Source organism: Cherax quadricarinatus, chromosome 28 (genome assembly GCF_038502225.1).
Source record: "Cherax quadricarinatus isolate ZL_2023a chromosome 28, ASM3850222v1, whole genome shotgun sequence".
NCBI classification, from domain to species: domain Eukaryota; kingdom Metazoa; phylum Arthropoda; class Malacostraca; order Decapoda; family Parastacidae; genus Cherax; species Cherax quadricarinatus.
This window is the reverse complement of record NC_091319.1, coordinates 4916284-4936283: the sequence shown is the minus strand read 5'-3', so window position 1 is coordinate 4936283 and position 20000 is coordinate 4916284. Positions and strand designations below refer to the sequence as shown.

Genomic DNA, 20000 nt, shown 5'->3' with positions numbered 1-20000 from the left:
CTCTCTCTCTCTCTCTCTCTCTCTCTCTCTCTCCCTGAGTGAGTGTGGAAGAAGTTTACTAAGTGTGTAAATGATATAATGAGAAGCGACCACCATTAACATTGTAACTCTTGCTGCCTTTTGTCTTGACCTCAATGTTACTCTTGTTAATAATAATAATAATAATAATAATAATAATAATAATAATAATAATTATAATAATAATAATAATAATAATAATAATAATAATAATAATAATAATAATAATAATAATTATAATAATAATAATAATAATAATAATAATAATAATAATTATTATAATAATAATAATAATAATAATAATAATAATAATAATAATAATAATAATAATAATAATAATAATAATAATTCTTTTTATCTGCTATTATTATTACTGTTCTTGTACCGACGATAAAAAAAGAAATAAGTGGAATTCTAAAAGATTAATATAATAAATATTTAGTAAGGTACTAAATAAAACAAAATGAATCAGTCAATATTTGCTCATCATAAAACTGACATAAACACCAAGATATAAAATAAAACACGTGTGTGTGGTCATTCAACACCTGCACCGGGTTCGTCGAATATCTTACAAAGAAGTGCAAAATACCACTTGTACGAGCACTCAGTATCCACTGGAGAAAAAGGTTAAGTTACAGGTAAAATACCACGACTCTTCAACACCCTCCCTTCAGATATACCTGGAGGAGTATACCTGGAGGGTGTTCCGGGGGTCAACGCCCCCGCGGTACGGTCTATCAGGGGAATAACCAACAAATTCATACCATTTCTTCAAGAGGGAACTCGACAAATTCCTGAAAGCTGTTCCTGATCAGCCGGGTTGTGCTGCATACATTGGACTTCGGGCACCAATAGCTTAATCAACTTGGTGGTTAACGCTCTCGCTTCACACGGTGAGGGCCTGGGTTCGATTCCCAGCCAGAGTAGAAACATTGGACGTGTTTCTTTCCACCTGTTGTCTATGTTCCCTATCAGTAAAATGGGTACCTGGGTGTTAGTCGACTGGTGTGGGTCGCATCCTGGGACACTGACCTAAGGAGGCCTGGTCACAGACCGGGCCGCGGGGGCGTTGACCCCCGGAACTCTCTCCAGGTAAACTCCAGGTAGACCAGCAACCAGGAGACCCGGCCTGGGATCGGGCCGCGGGGGCGCTGATCTCCAAAAGCGACTCCAGGTACACAGTTTCTTATCACTTGTGTACGATACTAAAATAAGCACGAAAAATCACCTCAGTAAAATGACTAAGAAACATTGCAAAGAAATATAAACAAAGTCTTGCAGTGTGACGCTGAGAACGTGACGTTCAGTGTGACGCTGAGAACGTGACGTTCAGTGTGACGCTGAGAACGTGACGTTCAGTGTGACGCTGAGAACGTGACGTTCAGTGTGACGCTGAGAACGTGACGTTCAGTGTGACGCTGAGAACGTGACGTTCAGTGTGACGCTGAGAACGTGACGTTCAGTGTGACTCTGAGAACGTGACGTTCAGTGTGACGCTGAGAACGTGACGTTCAGTGTGACGCTGAGAACATGATGTTCAGTGTGACGCTGAGAACATGACGTTCAGTGTGACGCTGAGAACGTGACGTTCAGTGTGACGTTGAGAACGTGACGTTCAGTGTGACGCTGAGAACGTGACGTTCAGTGACGCTGAGAACATGACGTTCAGTGTGACGCTGACAACATGACGTTCAGTGTGACGCTGAGAACGTGACGTTCAGTGTGACGCTAAGAACGTGACGTTCAGTGTGACGCTGAGAACATGACGTTCAGTGACGCTGAGAACATGACGTTCAGTGTGACGCTGAGAACGTGACGTTCAGTGTGACGCTGAGAACGTGACGTTCAGTGACGCTGAGAACGTGACGTTCAGTGTGACGCTGAGAACGTGACGTTCAGTGTGACGCTGAGAACGTGACGTTCAGTAGCGACAACTTCCGACCACTTTATAGATGGAAAGAATAAGACTCAAAAGGGACACTATAAAACACTCAAGAATATCACCAAATAAACATGTGAAAGACCTGGGAGTAATTATGTCAGTCGACATAATTACTCCCGGGCATATGCCACGACAGCAGAAAGATGCAGGGGTGGATAACGAGAACTATCAAAAAGGAAATACTGCCAATGGTGACACTATTCAAATCGCTTGTGCTCTCTCATTTAGAATATTGTTTAGTGTTGATTAACGAGTTTACGGCAGGAAAGATACATCAGAGTTGGAACAGATACAGAAGTCGTTTATCGCCCACATAGAGCCAATAAAGCATTTTAATTACTGGAACGCCTTCATGTTTTAAAATGTACTCACTAGAGCGGAGGAGAGAGAGATACATAATATTTACCTGGAAAGTACTTTAAGACCTCGTCCCAAACCTGCACACTCCCATAACAACATACTGGAGTGAGACATATGGTAGGAAGTATAAAATAAACCCAGTGAAAAGCAGGGGCACCGTAGGTACAATAAGAGAATGAATCAGTATCCGGGGTCCCAGACTATTCAATATCTTACCAGAAGATATCAGAAACACTGCTGGGACAAGTGTAGAAATCTTCAAGGGGAAACTGGATAAGTATGTCCACCAACCATCAACCACTTTGTCATGGATATGTAGACTAGCAGGCCAGCAGCAGCAACAGCCTGGTTGACCAGGCAAGCACCAGACAAGTCTGGCCCAGCGCTCAGCTCTGGGAGTAGAAATCCTTTAAAAACTTATCCAAGATTTATCAACGGGGGTAGCGTGTGCACTCATAATCAGCGTTTAGTTCCCAACGTATTAACTTACTTGATTACCTCATGTGTTTACCCGGAAGCCGTAACAGCGAGATAACATCCTCCAAGCTGATCTATTTTCTTTAGTTTGTTTGGTTAGGTTAGCTTTTCATGGCTTAATTTAAGATCACTTCCTGTAACTGCCAAGGATCCAAGCAACAACAACTGTCAGTACCCTTGTTACAAAGATCAAAGTCAGAACAAATGCCTGGTGAGGCACTTGTTCTGACACTTGTAGTGACACTAAGAAACGCATAGGCGAGTATAGCTAAATGTCTACTGCTGTAAATGCAAGCAGATGCGTGTAAAACTAACCTATCTTACACGTTCAAAAAACAGAAAGAAAAGACCAAGAATCCTGCCAGATGGCAAAAGATTTAATAGGCTTACATGTTTCACATTCATATAAGAACGGTAGTACCTCCCTGGATGGTTGCTATCTAACAACCAACATCTTACAATGAAGACAATAGTTCATTTATGCAACACGTCAACAGTGTTATCTCGGCAGTATATTCACTTCTTGACAAACCTCTGGACACCTTCCAGGGACTTAGACAAAGACTGCTTTAGGAAGTTATAAAGAATGTTTATTAGAGCCATCATAGAGTACGCAGCCCTGGCACTAAGCTCCAAACTTAGGCTGTACAGTTACAAGATGGAAAAGTTCCAGATATTTGTTAGGAGGCTGGGGAATTTGAAAACGAAATTTGGGAAATGGAATGAGCTAGATGAGGAAGTAATGGAGGCCACCTTCCACAGGCAGTTTCTATTGTAAGTATGACAAGGCCCAGGAGAACAGAGGTCAGTAATACCAGTCAATATAGGCCCTTTTAAGGCAGGTGAAATCAAAGAACTGGAGAATGTAGAGAGAACCTTCAGTGTCCATATACTCTCAGTCAAATACCTAATTTACTGGAACGTCTAAAGTTCCTCGAACTGTACTCCATGGAACGTAAGAGAGAAACATTCATAACAGTTTACTCCTGAAAAAACCTGGAAGGACTAGTTAAAAATCTGCACATTGAAATCACTCCCTACGAAAGTAGAAGGTTTAGCAGTTGATGTAAAATAGTCCCACTGAATAGCAGGGGTGCACTGAGTACTCTAAGATATAACTCAATAAGTGTACAGGAGCCAAGACTTTTCAACACCTCCATTCATACATCAGGAGAATTATTAACACATCCCTAGCTATCTTCAAAGAGGTAACTGAATAAATTCCTCAAGTTAATCCTTGATCAAACGGGCTGTAATACCTACGTTGGACTGCATGCAGCTAGCACCAGCAGCCTGGCTGATCGGGCCACCAGCTACGAGGACTGATCTAGGACCGGGCCGCGAGGCCGGTGACCCTTGAAATCATCTTCAGGTAACCTTCAAGTAACCTGATAAGGTTCATGCAGTGTTTTCCCCTTCACTCAGAAGCTACCTTGCTTAATGTGACAACGCCCTCCCTCAGAAGCGAGTACAGAGCAACAATTGTCGCAGCATGAGGCACAACCCCACACTGACTTACCTCGCTCTCTCTAATGCTGAAAGTCAAGCACTGAGTCTGAGCTTGAAGCTCGCCACTAGAAATCCAAACAAAGCTCACTTTATCATCTGTAACTAGATAGATTTTTATTTTGCCTTCGAGGCACCACATATCCATAGCGGAAGAGCATTAAGACACACAAAAGGCAAGCAAGTTCAAGATATTTACTTACTAGAGATAGACTCACACTTCAAATGTTTTTTTTTTTTTTAAATACGTTGGTGTTCGTGCTGCAAGTACCAACAACCTGATTGATTCAATCAAGCAGGAGATCTGGTCCGGGACGAGGAAACTGGTTAGATGATTCCCAGAATCTACAAGTAAAGCATCTTCATGATGATTATTATGAAAGATACAATGGTAGTTGTAGCCAAGCATCACAGCATGAGAATCTTACCAGCAGACCTAAGCATCACCACTTCTCTAAATACCTGTTTACCTGGTGATGGTTCCGAGAGGGTCACAGCCTCCGCGTTCCGGATTTCCTGGTCATAAGTGAAGATCACTAACAGAGATCTAAGTCCGGAAAGTGAAAGAGTCAGTCAGAGTGACACGGTCGAAGTGGTCATGCAACAAGAGCCCCTGAAACACACTAAACACTTTACTTCTGACACATAGACTTTTAAGGAAATCAACTCTTGGCAAAAAGTTAATTCACCTCATCCTCATTAACCTCCAACAGCTTCTACATATGGCCTCCCCACGCTAGTTGTTCAAGACGCAGGTAATGCCTCACAAGGAGATACGGGGATCACCGCAGGTAACTCTCTAAATAACGGCACTACGGACCTGACTGACCAAACTCTCAACCTAGAGTCCTGGTCTGAGACCAGGTCGCGGGACCTGAAAACTGCCTGAACACAATTTCAGGGGGGGGGGAGTTACTGCCTGATCCAAACCAGGCCTCCTGGTTGATGGCCTGATCAATCAGGCTACTGGTGCTGGTCACAAGCAGTTCAACTCATGCATCACATCCCAGCTAATCAATAACTAACTTGAAAAACTTTTCAAGCTCCTTCTGATGATAGCTAGGGATGTGTTAATAATTCCCCTTACGTATGATAGAAGGCTATTTGAAAAGTCTTGGGCCCTTTACACTTATGGTATTTATCTCTTAGTGTGCTTGTGGCACCCCTGCTTGTCATCACGAGTATTTTGCACCGTCTGCCGAGCCTTTTGATCTCGTAGGGAGTTATTTCGGTTGGCAGATTTGGGACCAAACCCACCAGAAGTTTCCAGTTACAAATTACAATATAGGTATACCTGGAGTATACCAGGAGGTGGTAGACTGGTTGACAACAATTATCCAGGAAGGGTCTTCCGTTCTGTCAAATGAGTACGAAAGGAAAGCCGTTAAATATTCTCCAGTGACAACACTGCTGGTCATTTCTGTCTCATGAACATAAAAGATGCCTGGAAAAACATGGAAACTCTACACACAGGCCTGGTCGTGGACCGGGCCGCGGGGGCGCTGATCCCCGGAGTACCCTCCAGGTACACTCCAGGTAGCTCTATATATTACTTTGTATATTTTCAACAGCTCTTATTTTTCTAGTATTTCTTTCTAATTTAGAAGGGGCTGGTCTTGGGCTGGGACACGGGGCTAGTCTTGAGCTTGACCACGGGGCTGGTCTTGAGCTTGACCACAGGGCTGGTCTTGAGCTTGACCACAGGGCTGGTCTTGAGCTTGACCACGGGGCTGGTCTTGAGCTTGACCATGGGGCTGGTCTTGAGCTTGACCACGGGGCTGGTCTTGAGCTTGACCACGGGGCTGGTCTTGAGCTTGACCACGGGGCTGGTCTTGAGCTTGACCACGGGGCTGGTCTTGAGCTTGACCACGGGGCTGGTCTTGAGCTTGACCACGGGGCTGGTCTTGAGCTTGACCATGGGGCTGGTCTTGAGCTTGACCACGGGGCTGGTCTTGAGCTTGACCACGGGGCTGGTGGCCTCTCCCTCCCACAACCATTACGAGACATAGTTTAACAGATATAAGGAGCACAGGTTGTGCATCTTAATCTACGATAAACATGTAGTAACACTCCTCCCCCTCCGTGAAGGGCAATAACAGTCTGTGTTGTTGTGTTTATCTGTTGGTCTTGATAAAGCTCCTCACACGTGGGTCAAAGTTTGTCTAGCAGCGTCTCACTTGTTTACTTAATGGGGTTTAAAACCTATCGACTACACTAGGGGTCATTAAGGCTACACGTAACCTTTTCACCACCAGACAAGATTTGAAGATTAAGAAACAATGTGTAATAGTTGGGTATCTCTATTGTTGAAACGTTTCGCCTACACAGTAGGCTTCTTCAGTCAAATACAGAGGCAGAAGGTGTACTAATGAAATAAAGATGATATAATCAGTCCATCAACCTTGTAGGAAAAGTATCTGACATAACCAAAGAAAACTAACAAATATCTGCTATTATATACACTGTTATTCATCATAACAGTGTTATATGTTCTATGTTCTCCTCAGTGTTCTTGAGAGATCTGAGCATCTGCAAGCCAGAGTTCATACATGAGAAAATATTGAAGATTTACAAAACTGCATTTGATCTAAATTAACCAAGAACACCCATTACAATCCTAAAAGAGAACAAAGAACAATATTCAACTAAGAATATGTTGGTTCTGCAACATCAAGAAAACTTAACATATCTTTCTCTGCTCAAGAAGCACAAAATCAAAGTTGTGTTTTAAAATTCTAAAATATAAAGAAATATTTGAGTAGTAATTTCCCCCCCAAAAAAATTCTTATGGCTGTGTTTATAAGATTCCCTGTACAAAATTCAATCAATTTTATTTTGGGTAAACTGGATAAAGTCTTGAACCAAGATTACAGCAACATAAACAGATCATTAAAACTGGGCAAGAGTCTCGTGCTGTCATGTGGGTTTCGAAAACGTGGATAGGGTAAAAATACTCACGTAGGCTGGTAGTACGTATAATATAACGGAATGTGCGTGAAGGCGCCAACCGCCGTCGCCGAGCTCTCAGTAGTAGTACCAGTTCCTAGTAACCAGTTACCAGTAATCAGTGTACCAGTAGATGACTCACTACCAACCGTCTCTGCGTGAATCACTGACTGTATTCATATTGCTGCTGACCATAGCAGGATTTCAAACACCACCTCACCCATAGACACTGGTGGGTCAGTTAGTCTAGTCTTACGATAAAGAGCAGAGAGGCAGGACGGCGGTTGGCGCCTTTACGCACATTCCGTTATATTATACGTACTACCAGCCTACGTGAGTATTTTTACCCTATCCACGTTTTCGAAACCCACATGACAGTGGTGTGTTTATTAATGTAAGACAGTTTAACCACCCAACTGGTTTTTAAAAAGGTTGAGGAAGTTGTAAGAAGTAAATCAATAGTTAAACGAAATATAATAGAATCAAACTTTATCAAAATCATTACTGATCATAATCTGAATATAAGTCCAGGATTGTATAAATTAGATTCATTTATACTATATTAATTTTGTGAGGATTATAAGCTAGGTTGACATATTCTTCCCCCCCCCTCTTGCCTGACATGTGACCTGACTAAAATCTCAGACCAATTAAAATGCATCTGACATTAGTGGTAAAACTTGCTCTAGTCAAGGCCTTTCGCAGTGTCGCCAGCGTATCCTCAGTAGCAGTGGCCACAGCATGTACATACATGTATGGTGGCAGTTCAGTCATAACCTAATTATTCGGCATCTTGTCTATCATTCCATTTGCACGAAATACGAATGACTGCAAAGAATTAAAAAAAATGCAAGATTTGCTGCAATATGATTATGCAATATGATTATACTTTTAACAGTATACTGCAACACAGGTATATTCTCAAATATACCTTTGACATGCCTTTATGAGTTTCGAGAGTGCTCCTACTTCCGCAGCCGGTCCCTGGGCTACCCTGTCTTGTGCTTGCCTGGCCAACCAGGTTGTTGCTGCTGGCGGCCCGCTGGCCCACATATCCAACACAGCCTAGTTGATCTACCCCTCGGTGGATAAGGCTGATACTACCAGTAACATACCAACTATTTAGGCTGTGTTGTATTGCTTTCAATTTATTGTTCAATCACAGGACGAGCAGCGCTCTACCATAACCTCACCTCTGGGAAAAAATCTAGTATGTTGCACATGGCCAAAAATCTAGAATGTTGCACATGGCCAAAAATCTAGAATGTTGCACGTGGCCAAAAATCTAGAATGTTGCACGTGGCCAAAAATCTAGAATGTTGCACGTGGCCAAAAATCTAGAATGTTGCACGTGACAAAAAATCTAGAATGTTGCACATGGCCAAAATCTAGAATCTTGCACATGACCAAAAATCTAGAATGTTGTCATGGCCAAAAATCTAGAATGTTGCACATGGCCAAAAATCTAGAATGTTTCACACGGCCAAAAATCTAGAATGTTGCACGTGACCAAAAATCTAGAATGTTGCACATGATCCAAAATCTAGAATGTTGCACATGATCAAAAATCTAGAATGTTGCACATGGCCAAAATCTAGAATGTTGCACATGATCAAAAATCTAGAATGTTGTCATGGCCAAAAATCTAGAATGTTGCACGTGGCCAAAAATCTAGAATGTTGCACATGGTAAAAAATCTAGACTGTTGCACATGTCCAAAAATCTAGAATGTTGCACATGGCCAAAATCTAGAATGTTGCACATGGCCAAAATCTAGAATGTTGCACGTGGCCAAAAATCTAGAATGTTGCACGTGACAAAAAATCTAGAATGTTGCACATGACCAAAAATCTAGAATGTTGCACATGGCCAAAATCTAGAATGTTGCACATGGCCAAAAATCTAGAATGTTGCACATGGCCAAAAATTAGAAAGTTGCACATGGCCAAAAATCTAAAACGTTGCACGTGACCAAAAAATCTAGAATGTTGCATGTGGCCAAAAATCTAGAATGTTGCACGTGGCCAAAATCTAGAATGTTGCACGTGGCCAAAATCTAGAATGTTGCACGTGGCCAAAATCTAGAATACTGCAGACTTAGAGTGTGTGTACCTTCACTGACACAAACATAACAATAACGACTGTGTATCTTGATTTACACAGATAAAACAGAGTTTGTGTATCAATGTTTACACTCACAACAACGTTCCTGTGTCTTTGCTTACACAGCTAAAACAACGTTCCTTTAGTTTTATTGACGCGGGTCAACACAAGGTTATATACACCTAGAGATCTGTGTATCTCAAGTGTATATACGCTGAAAATTCATTTTAATCCTTATTTAAGGTATTAAGGTGTCCATGACTGGCGGTGCAGCCTGACACTCTCGTGTGGTCGATAGGTTTTAAACCTAATGAGATGCTATTCAGTTTCCAGAACACAACAGAGATGCAAATCCTCTTTCATATACTTGTAACAAAAATATTTCATGTTTTTAAAACGAATCTTTCACATATTTGTACAACTGAGGAAACCCTTGATATACCTTTGATGAGTTCCGAGAGTTTTCCTACTCCCGGAGCCGGCCATGGGCCAGACTCTGGCTCCCCACAGATAAATCACCAAGGCACTAAGAGGAGACAAAAGCCGTCAAATTCTCGAGATATCAGAGAGAGAGACAGAGAGAGAGACAGAGAGAGAGAGAGAGACAGAGAGAGAGAGAGAGAGAGACAGAGAGAGAGAGACAGACAGACAGACAGACAGAGAGAGCAACTTTCCAAAAACGGGAACATCAGCAGCCGCAACTTTACAATTCTAATTTGATCTTGTGTCTGTGAGAGTTGTTGGTGTCACCAACCAGGCATTGTGGGAAGCATTTCCTCCCTTCCTTATTAGTTGATGGTGTCTCCGCCGCCAGGAAGGTAGAGTCCAGGAGGCAGGGAGGTAGAGCATCACATGCAGGGAGGTAGAGCATCACATGCAGGGAGGTAGAGCATCACATGCAGGGAGGTAGAGCATCACATGCAGGGAGGTAGAGCATCACATGCAGGGAGATAGAGCATCACAGGCAGGGAGGTATAATGGAAAAGAGGAAAAAACTCTGGAGAGAGAGAGAGAAAGATTATCTGGGAGAAGGAACAGAGATGACATGGAGAGAGGGAAAAAATAGATAAAAATCCAGACTCATTAATCTACACGTCCAGGCACACACCTCAACCAGACTTCATCTCTCCACTCATCTCTCTCCCTCTCTCTCTCTCTCTCTCTCTCTCTCTCTCTCTCTCTCTCTCTCTCTCTCTCTCTCTCTTTCTCTCTCTCTCTCTTTCTCATCCTCATTAACTTTCTAAGATAAACAGCTCAAATTTATTATCTTTCCCCACACGTCCTCAGAGTACTCATACATAATCAGCAATGGACACATGTACACATACATGAATACATCTACATCTCATCCATGTTGGACACATACGAAGGTTCACCCTCCGCCCAGAGGACACATATGGATGCTTGCCCTCCAACTAGACACATACCAGCGACACACAAAAAAACACCCTCTACCCAGAAGACACATACTGTGTCAGTAGTGTTACTGTGTACTTGGTAAGTGACCCATAGGGTGTTCACCGGTCCCGGACCAACTAGCAGCACTATAACTCGTGAGTCATGTTCACGGCCACGCTAGCGGGAGATTCGTCTGTAAAAACTTGCATTTGTGGTCACAGTGGTGCCTACGCTAACCTTCCTATGGTGTAGAAATATACCTAGTTGGACGAATCTTATTGTAGCTAGCTGGTCCAGTGGCTAACGAGTCGGTCTGGACTTTTGTGACTCTGTGATCGCGGGTTCTAACTCCACCCGTGGTATGGTTAGCAGCACTAGTCTGGGACCGGATCACGGGGATATTGACAAATAACCCGTACATAGGGAAGAGAAGCTAACGACGACGTTTCGGTCCGACTTGGACCATTTACAAATCACACTAACACACGAAGGTGAGGGAGCTAGTATATATAGGAAAGGGGGACAGATGAGGTTGCAGGGGAGTGTCGAGTCTCAACTCCTTGACCCGCCTCCTGGAGTGTTTCGATCGGCTTAACTGATTTCTAGCCTCTTGGACCTTATCATATCTTCTCTTGAAGCTGTGTTATGAAACAGCTGCTATAACAGTTAATTTAGGGCTTGTCGCCCCCCTTAATGACCTAAACACATGTGCTTTAAGGGCGAATTTGGAACCCTTGCCCCACAAAGGTTTAAATATCCCATACTCATGGTGTGGATGGTAGTCCACCTTTGATATACCTTTGAAGGGTTGGGAGAGCTTTCTTACTCTCACAGCCCGACCCTGGGTTAGGCTTGTTTGGTACATGCCTGATGAACCAGGCCGTTAGCCCGGCGGTCCACCGCTGGCCCACATATCCATCACACCTGGTTAATCTGCCACTTGGAGGTACATGTCTAGTTTCTTCTCAAAAAATTCTATATTTGTTTCAGCAATGTTTATATATAGAAAGAGAGAGAGAGAGAGAGAGAGAGAGAGAGAGAGAGAGAGAGAGAGAGAGAGAGAGAGAGAGAGAGAGAGAGAGAGAGAGAGAGAGAGAGAGAGAGAGATTCTGATTAAACTTGCTCATATCCTATTTAGGCTAAAGTTTTCTAACCACAGGATTCTCTCTGCTACGTGTGCTATAGACTTCTATCAGCTTGTTACACTTGCCTGCCTTAAACAAGCTGTCATCCCTACTTTGTTGGGTCACCACACAGACAAGACCCGGCCCGGGGACTCCACCGGCCGGGTCACCACACAGACAAGACCCGGCCCGGGGGCTCCACCGGCCGGGTCACCACGCAGACAAGACCCGGCCCGGGGGCTCCACCGGCCGGGTCACCACGCAGACAAGACCCGGCCCGGGGACTCCACCGGCCGGGTCACCACACAGACAAGACCCGGCCCGGGGACTCCAACGGCCGGGTCACCACGCAGACAAGACCCGGCCCGGGGACTCCACCGGCCGGGTCACCACACAGACAAGACCCGGCCCGGGGACTCCACCGGCCGGGTCACCACACAGACAAGACCCGGCCCGGGGACTCCACCGGCCGGGTCACCACACAGACAAGACCCGGCCCGGGGACTCCACCGGTCAACAACCTACTATCCCAGCTAAACATGTCCCACAAATTTATATATGCTAATCCGACCTCTGTTTCACATGTCCCTTGTACTTTCTCGTTTACTCGCATTCTTGTGTGTTTAACACCCAGGAATCTAAATCATATATCTGCAGCAATTCAGAGAGAGAGAGAGAGAGAGAGAGAGAGAGAGAGAGAGAGAGAGAGAGAGAGAGAGAGAGAGAGAGAGAGAGAGAGAGAGAGAGAGAGAGAGAGAGAGCTGGAGGGAGGGGGTGGAAGTCCTTGCCTCGTAACTCAGCCTGTAAGATCTCTCAACCATTACCCAAGTGTAAATATTTGTCTCATAATTCCCACCAGAGAAGGGCAGTAGGATTGGTTAGGAATGAGTTGAGTATTTTCACAATGTCTGCCAGCATGTCTCTGCCATCCTGGGCCTGCCAGCCTACCTGCCAGTTTCCCACTCTATTCCAACCTGTCTACCTCTACTAACGTAACTCTAACAACCTGTCTACTTCTACTAACCTGTCTACCTCTACTAGCCTATCTATCTATTATCATTTCACATTCCTTTTCTGTTTGCAGTGAAGGATCTCAGTGTTGGGCTCAGAGTTCCAGGATTTGCTTTAAGAACTTAAGAGATGTGATCCCAGCTCAGCTCATTTCAAAGGTCAGCCTCCTAGCAATGCATTTATAATATTTTCTTGCGCAACACACTCGCAGTTTGAAGCTGGAGATCACCTGTGGCTCAGAACTTTCATGCGGTCCGCTGACTCGATTTTTCTAATGTCAATATGTTGTCAGAACCAGTTCCATATTCGAGGCGTCAGTGCTCGCTAATGGAGTGAAGTCCTTGAGAAGAATACAACCAAGAGTGAAACTGATGGTAGCTGTCCGTCGTGTGGTGTAATAGCTGTCTTTGGGCTGTCAACGAAGTTGGGTCATAAGCGGGGTTTTGAGGGCGTTGAACTGTTGACTCAGGCTTCCATGTTCCTATTACATCGATATTTTATATACTTGTCTCCTAATATGACTTCTAATGTTTGACAAACACACACTAAGGTTATGTCCAGCTTTTTCCTTCAAACTACGTTCTTTGGCTGATTTATCCGGTTATCTGTGTAACCCAGCCGGGTCGAGGCGAGAGTTGAGTCGCCAAGACTGAGTGATCACCTGAAGCAGGGGTGCGGTGAGGACAATAAGGGAACACTGTATTAACATCCAGGGTCCCAGACTATTCAACATCTTACCAGAAGATATCAGAAACACGGCTGGAACAAGTGAAGAAGCCTTCGAGAGGAAACTGGGCAAGTATCTTCACCAGGTGCCAGATTAACCAGGCTGTGACAGATATGTGGAGCAGCGAGCCTCCAGAAGCAACAGCCTGGTTAACCAGGCAAGCACCAGACGAACCTGGCCCAAAGCCGGGCTCCGAGAGTACTAAAACTCTCAAAACTCTTCAAAGGTATCCAGTGCTTCGTGTATTCCGTCATCTCCAGTCTTATTCTCCGTACTAGACCGATAAAACCACTGGCTGGCGAAACGTCTCCATACTAAAGAAACCCAAGTGTTGCTCATGTGCCTCGCTCATCTACTTGTCGGTTTTGTAAACCATTAATATATGAGTCGCCTTGTACGGTCCTCTACCGTGTCCACAAGTCAGGGGACACGATAAGGAAGCGGCCATACCATCCTGGAGAGTGGTGCATACTCGAGGACACAGTGAACTTGTCTCCCGGATGCTTCTCAACTCTGTAAGGTTTTTGACTGCCCGAATTTGTAAGAGTCAGATTTCTGTCTGTCTGCCAATGTCCCTGTCTGCCAATGTTACTATCAGATTGTCTCTGCCTTCTTGGTTACATTTTTTTTTTTTTGGGGGGGGGGTAATGGCCAGAAAATAAATTAGATATTATCATCTCTCTGTCTCTCTTTCTGTGTCTCTCTATCTCTCTCTATCTCTCTCTCTCTCTCTCTCTCTCTCTCTCTCTCTCTCTCTCTTTCTGTTGTCTATTTCTCATTCTCTGCTGAAGCAGCAGTCAAGTAGCACCAGCATTAGAACAACAAAAGCAGCATAGTATCCTCAGTAGTAGCAGCAGCAGCATCACAGGAGTATCAGTAGAGGCAGCATCACAGCAGTAGCAACAGCAGCATCACGGCAGTATCAGTAAAGGCAACATCACAGCAGTATCAGTGGAGGCAACATCACAGCGGTATCAGTAGAGGCAGCATCACAGCAGTATCAGTAGAGGCAGCATCACAGCAGTAACAGCATCACCACACCCTCCCTTCCTTGCTCTGATACGGGCATTCAGCACCTCACACACCGACTTCTTGTAACCACCACCAGCACCCAAACAGTGCGGGTATTTGTAGCCTGTTGGGTGCGCTTGGGTGGGTGGGTGGGTGAGCAGGGGCGGGGCTCTTGATAGCCACAATGGAGAGTATAAGAGCGTGTTGGGGCAAGGATGAGGGCAAGCTGTTATCTTAGTTATGGAGGATAAAAATGGATTCTGGCAGTTTTAGAGAGCCAGGACCTGGGAAAAGCCAGGAACGATGCTGAGGACCAGGAGAATATGTCACAGTCTTTGGCTTTATTGACTTATTCTGGGTTAAATCTACATAATATACACAAATAACCCTCACACTGGAGGGAGAGAGAGAAAAAAAACTCCTGCTGGCGCTTCGGTCCGACTTGGGCCATCTAAAAGTTAAACACACGAAGGTGAAGAAGCCAGTATACATAGGAGCCAGAATACACAGGAGCCAGTATACATAGGAGCCAGTATATATAGTGGCTCCCTCATCTTCGTCATAAGCTACTTTCTCCTATGTGCAGGGTATTCATGTATTGTTTCAGTCACGATATTGTGCCTTTTTATCCTTTACAGAACATACTTCTTAGGTGTGTGTGGCATCTGTCCTGCCTATTATATAATTTTTTTTTATTTTATGCACCCAAAGGCCTAAACAAAAGCTTAATTTAGCTCAATAGTCACAACATTTCGCTCACCACAGCAAAAAGGCCTGGGCGAAACGTATGAACAAGGTTTGTTGGTCACCTGCAACACATTCTCATTCCAAAACGTCACTTTTGAAGTTGTCTTCATTGTCAGTTATTTTTTTTTAAATCCGGCCAACCACCTGACGAAATTCAACGACGCCAGCCTAGTGGTCAAAAAAATTCGCAGACGTAAATGCCTTGAATCATCATTAATCAGTATTTGTATCACAAACAGAATAAAGGCAGCTTCATCATCTCTGAAGTACTAGTAAGAATTCTTCTCAAAAACAATAAATCCATCACATAGCTGCTACCACTTATACTTCTACTATTACTACTACAACCACTACTACAACAATTACTACAGCTACAACCACTACAACTGCAAAAACTCTAAAACTACGACCACTACAACTACTACAACTACTACTTACAACTATTATATTATGCTTTGCACCTCTAATACCTTTATATAACTTCTGTATCCTTGTATTGTTTATAATGACTTGACAAAGCTCCTGGAGAGCAAAACGTTGCCACAATAAAAACGTCGCATTAGATGTACTTGTGTCCTTTTACCTAACAGCCAGTGGCTTTAGTCTAATGCAAAGAAAGCTAGTGCCTAACAATGTGCCTGGTGCCTGGTGCCGGTGCTGAGGATGGCTGGCTACGCCCCTGGCACCATTGTCCTCCACTACCATATGAATTTCGCAAGGCTGGTATGTTGGATTCATTCAGTGCCTCTTGAATACTGTGGGTGATGTTCACCGCTGCTGTGTGGGAGCCAGGAAATAGCCAAGATTGTGTTCAGTCTTCTGAACAGAGTCTTGGCTGAGGCAACGTCCAGTTAGACCGATCAAGGCAACAGCAAGCAGCACACTGTCACCTGTGTCTTATATTACCTTTGAGCGCTAAATCCATATGAGTCATTAGTGGGCCACGGGGGATGGGCGATGACCCCTGGAACCATGTACAGGTATCTAACTGGAAAACTTCAACCCTAGGGTGCTAGAGAAGTGGAATAAACTAGTTAAGGAAAAAAATGAGGGGGGGAGGAAATCAATCAGTACAATATACGAAGTGGGAGCCAGGAGCCATGAAGTGGTGGCCAGGAGCCATGAGGTGGTAGCCAGGAGCCATGAGGTGGTGGCCAGGAGCCATGAGGTGGTAGCCAGGAGCCACGAAGATGCCCAAGAAGCCAGAAATCAATGAAGCAGATCAAAGTAGTCTCTATCTCTCTCTCTCTATCCTTTTTATTCCATATAAACAAACTTGACTTGGAGCTTCTTACCTATTGTTAATTCTAGTAGATCCCTCAGTACGAGAACACCTGATGGACGCTCCAGTACTTGACAATCAGATCGGAGCTTCAGGTATATTAATATTCAAATACCTTTCTAGGAGCCGGTGTCATGAGCAGCCTCAACAATGTTGGCACCCCGCTCTTAAAGACTGCCATTCAGGTTCCAAAAGGCACTGCCTCCTAAGGCACTCCTCAATACTGTCTTTACAACAAGTGAGTGTTAGGGCACGACTGGTCAGTCCGTTCACTCAGCTGAGCACGTTTCAACACAGCTTATTTGCATATTCTTCGTACAGGCCTAAGAGGCATACTTATTATTTTTGATGAGATACATTCCACTCCACAAGAAATTCCTTCTCTGGCAGTATTTACGCTGCTGTCAGCTGATGATCCCACCTGTCAGTGCTTACGTTCCTGTCATTTAACGATCACACCTGTCAGCTGTTGCCCACTTGTCAGCTGTTGTCCACACCTGTTACCTGTTGTCCACACCTTTCAGCTAATGTTCACACATGTCAGCTGTTGACCATACCTGTCAGATGATGATCATACCTAGCAGCTGTTGATCATACCTATCAGCTGTTGACCACACCTGTCAGCTGTTGACAGAAACCTGTCAGCCGCTAACCACCCTGTCAGCTGATAATCATAGCTGATAGCTGCTGACCCCACCTGTGAAGTGTCCGTTACACACACGAACACACGCAAGTGGCAGGTGGTGCTGACACCTGTGTGTCAGAGGCAGCAGCCCGAGGTGTGTGCAGGCAGCAGTAGTGACCAGCCGCGCTACTTCGGCAATGAGCACATGAGTAGGTCGCGCGAGCACTTGTTAATTACCACAAGAGTGAGCACCAGGCAGGGGACGGGGGTAAGCGAGCCCCGCGGGACGGGGCAAGACAGGGTGGGGTGGCTTCACAAGCCCACTTTTTAACCCTCGCAGGCTTCATTAAGCTCCATCACACGGTCAACTGAGCGCACCTTGGTCGATTGCCGAACAGAAATCGCCACATGTGTAAAGCAAACATCCCAGCACGTCCGCCTCGCTCGCCGCGGCGCGACACACTCGCGCCACCATCACCAGGGATCCCACCCTCGACTCGAGCAATCCCTCAGTCGCCTAACTTGTGCCACCGCCATTTCCTAAAAAAATTCCCGTCGCACACACCCACTAGCGTAAGTAAAACCCCGCGGAAGTAACATTCGTAGCGGAGACCAATCCAGCTGGAAGTTATAACGCTTAGAAATAGTGCATAAACAGGAATATAAGGCGAGATGGCAGCTTGCAACTCACAGTGCCCCACTCCCTCCTTCCCCCAAACAAGCTCCTCTGGTCTCCAGTCATTCGGCGCCTCACTCCCTCCTCTCCATCATTACCCTCCTCCCTCCCTTCCTCACACCCACATATGCAGGGGAAATGTGTAGGTTCTAAGTGGTAGGGGCAGGACAAGTAATGATCCTGGCGGAGGAAGATATGGTTAGGTGCGTCGCCTGCTCCTGCAAGCCCGCGGGAAGAGCACCTAGTGACCTCCACCTGACGCACTCAGCACCACTACTCACCCTTTACGACCTTGAAAGAGCACTCAGGTGCCCTCAGGTGAAGCACCTCTTGATTAACGACCACCTAGAGGCCGATATACGCATACCCATGATCACCTGAGTGGTGCCACCTATCTGTACCACCTGTGTGGTGGTGCTCTCTCCACCATCTACAAGGTAGCACCACCTTCTCCCTGCAGCACCTGGCCACCTGAAAGGTGGCACTCTCTCCCTGTACCACCTTGGCCCTGGGTGGCACCTCGCCTGGTAAACATATTTAGTTTCTCTCTCACAAAAAAGGCACATCCGGTCGCCGTGAGACCAAAAAAAATGAAGACGTCAATTAACGTCGTGTGGTTAATTACTTTAACGTAACCAATAATAATAATAATTACACTATTATTTTGCTTAAATGTAATCAGAATTTATACTTTTACTTTCACCTTCACTCAAGCACTTTATATATATATATATATATATATATATATATATATATATATATATATATATATATATATATATATATATATATATAATATATATATATATATATATATATATATATATATATATATATAATATATATATATATATATATATATATATATATATATAATATATATATATATATATATATATATATATATATATATATATATATATATATATATATATATATATATATATATATATATATAATATATATATATATATATATATATATATATATATATATATATATATATATATATATATATATATATTCAACAAGTTGGTCGTCTCCCACCGAGGCAGGGTGACCCAAAAAAGAAAGAAAATCCCCAAAAAGAAAATACTTTCATCATCATTCAACACTTTCACCACACTCACACATTATCACTGCTTTTCCAGAGGTGCTCAGAATACAACAGTTTAGAAGCATATACGTATAAAGATACACAACATATCCCTCCAAACTGCCAATATCCCAAACCCCTCCTTTAAAGTGCAGGCATTGTACTTCCCATTTCCAGGACTCAAGTCCGACTATAAGAAAATAACCGGTTTCCCTGAATCCCTTCACTAAATATTACCCTGCTCACACTCCAACAGATCGTCAGGTCCCAAGTATCATTCGTCTCCATTCACTCCTATCTAACACGCTCACGCACGCTTGCTGGAAGTCCAAGCCCCTCGCCCACAAAACCTCCTTTACCCCCTCTTTCCAACCCTTTCGAGGACGACCCCTACCCCTCTTTCCTTCCCCTATAGATTTATATGCTTTCCATGTCATTCTACTTTGATCCATTCTCTCTAAATGACCAAACCACCTCAACAACCCCTCTTCTGCCCTCTGACTAATGCTTTTATTAACTCCACACCTTCTCCTAATTTCCACACTCCGAATTTTCTGCATAATATTTACACCACACATTGCCCTTAGACAGGACATCACTGCCTCCAACCGTCTCCTCGCTGCTGCATTTACCACCCAAGCTTCACATCCATATAAGAGTGTTGGTACTACTATACTTTCATATATTCCCTTCTTTGCCTCCATAGATAACGTTTTTTGACTCCACATATACCTCAACGCACCACTCACCTTTTTTCCCTCATCAATTCTATGATTAACCTCATCCTTCATAAATCCATCCGCCGACACGTCAACTCCCAAGTATCTGAAAACATTCACTTCTTCCATACTCCTCCTCCCCAATTTGATATCCATTTTTTCTTTATCTAAATCATTTGATACCCTCATCACCTTACTCTTTTCTATGTTCACTTTCAACTTTCTACCT

At 44.1% G+C, this 20000-nt stretch overlaps 1 protein-coding gene across 8 annotated transcripts in view; it reads right to left on the bottom strand.

Moving 5' to 3' along the window:
• The window catches only part of LOC128693242 (uncharacterized), a 664368-nt gene that overhangs the window by 475580 nt on the left and 168788 nt on the right, over positions 1-20000 (bottom strand). The window contains exon 1 of one of the 8 annotated variants that reach the window (XM_070089342.1): positions 16669-17749. The exons of the other annotated variants lie outside the window; for them this stretch is intronic. The gene's annotated coding sequence lies outside the window, so the exon portion shown is untranslated. Of the gene's footprint in view, positions 1-16668; positions 17750-20000 lie in introns of those variants that run through there. 8 annotated transcript variants of the gene reach the window in all.